Genomic DNA, 1,925 nt, shown 5'->3' with positions numbered 1-1,925 from the left:
AAACATAACATACAAATTGTAAAATTCAATTGTCTCGAATACACCAAAACATAACACAAGAAGACTCAAAAGTGGTATATAGATATATCAAATCAAAATAAAAAAAATGCAAAATACTATTGAACGAAGAAATTGAGTCCTAAACATTATTTGTGACTTGGTACCGTACACATGCATTTTTTTGGGCAAATAATTGTTGATTGATAAGAAAAATAAATAATTTAATTCATTAAAAGTTGAGAAAATGTTAGTGGAGTATTCTCTTTGTCTCGTTTCATTTCTTCCAGCAACTCTATCTGAAGATCTAATTTCCTCATCTCTTTAGTCTGCTTTGCCATTTCTCCCTTCAAATACAGTATCTGAAATGAAAATGATACATGTAGATCTATATATTTTTAACATACCGGTATATCTTTATATGTGTCTGTATACCTTACAACTCTTGTGGAATTTACAGAAGTTTTGCATGAAACTGAGAGTTCCAGATATAGTGTTTGATCTGTTGGACATATGCTTTGTCCAGAGGCTGGGAGCCCATAAATTTAAATTAATTATTTTGGAAGATTTTCATAAAGATGAAGATTGCAACATTTGAAAATGAAATGTTGATTAAGTGTAATTTAAGATCGATTCACGGTCTCACATCATTGCCTATAGATACAAACCAATCGATGGGGACCCAAAAGGTCAATTTTTTCTTAGTGTTGATAATTGATTTTTACCTTTTCATTTTTCCGAGTTATGACAGTCTTGAACCTACCACCGAGTCATTCATTATAAGACAATGGTATGTCAATCGTTTCTAAATTATTCTGGATTATTTCTAAAATAAATGCAATTGTAAAATTTTACCTGTAGCTCATAAACATCATCAGCAGTTGCTTTCCTCTTCTTTGGATTTACTGCTTTCTGTGTTGTTGGAGTCCCCAGCTCAACTACTGCAGCTGCTGGGCATGGCACCTGGATATTTACAGCTGGCAGAAGTGGTAATGGCTGATGAATGGAATCAGATCTAGATAGGGACAGTGGCTGGCTTGGAGGGGTATCAAACAGGTCCTGGGAATTTGTTGCACTCTCCAATGGCAATGCTGCTGAGTTGTCAACTAGAAAATATAATAAGGTGGTTGTTATAAATTATCATGAATGGAAGTCATGTGTGTCTATTGTTAAATTTTTCTTACTTAAAGAGGTTTTTTGTTTAGCCATTCTTTCTTTGCTTTCATTGACCTAGCCTGACAAACCATATGCATCAATGACAACCAAAATGAGATGGCTAGTAACAGAACTATATCAGAAGACAAACTTCTGTCCAATTATAAGGCAGTATTGCACCATTTAAAATAATTTTCTAGTAAATCTATTGGTTTTGATGGATTAATGGATTGGTGTTTAACGCCGCTTTCAACACTCCATGCTATTTCGTGGAAGTCAGCTCATATTGGTGGATGAAGCTGGAGTAAACAACCGATATTAGGTAGGGACATTTCCAATCCTTAGTCAATTATCATTGGATTGGAGTGCACCTGCCCCGTGCTGGATTTAAACTCACAATCTCACTCACTGGCTATATATATATTGCTAATTGTAAAATGAAAATTACTGGCCCATCTACATTTTACACTTAATTGTAGATGTTGAAATTGCATCCCCTTGGTAGATTTGACAAAAGAAAAAGGACCTATTCCAGTGGCACTTCTGTGTATACCTTTCTGTAGGACCCCCTCCCCCTTTTTATCAACATAACTTTTTCACTCATATCCCACCAGGTTTAACACCATCTATATATATTTATTTTCAAAATTTTGAACGATCATCAAAAGATGATTAATAAAATTGTTTTAGTCTAGGCCTTTACGAGCGTATTCCACGATATAATTTAAGGTACGGGTTAGCCAGGGTCCGAGAGACATCGTCCTGTCGGCTAC

At 34.9% G+C, this 1,925-nt stretch overlaps 1 long non-coding RNA gene across 1 annotated transcript; it reads right to left on the bottom strand.

The window, feature by feature from the left end:
- Window positions 1–200: 200 nt before the first annotated feature.
- LOC127736821 (uncharacterized) lies at window positions 201–911 on the bottom strand. Its single transcript, XR_007999205.1, has 2 exons — window positions 853–911; window positions 201–359 (listed from the first exon to the last, which is right to left on the bottom strand). It is a non-coding gene; the product is annotated as an uncharacterized LOC127736821 (long non-coding RNA).
- Window positions 912–1,925: the final 1,014 nt, after the last annotated feature.

This window comes from Mytilus californianus, unplaced genomic scaffold (assembly GCF_021869535.1).
Source record: "Mytilus californianus isolate M0D057914Y unplaced genomic scaffold, xbMytCali1.0.p SCAF_38, whole genome shotgun sequence".
NCBI lineage: Eukaryota > Metazoa > Mollusca > Bivalvia > Mytilida > Mytilidae > Mytilus > Mytilus californianus.
The sequence above is the reverse complement of the archived record's forward strand: the minus strand, read 5'-3'. Positions and strand labels throughout refer to the sequence as shown.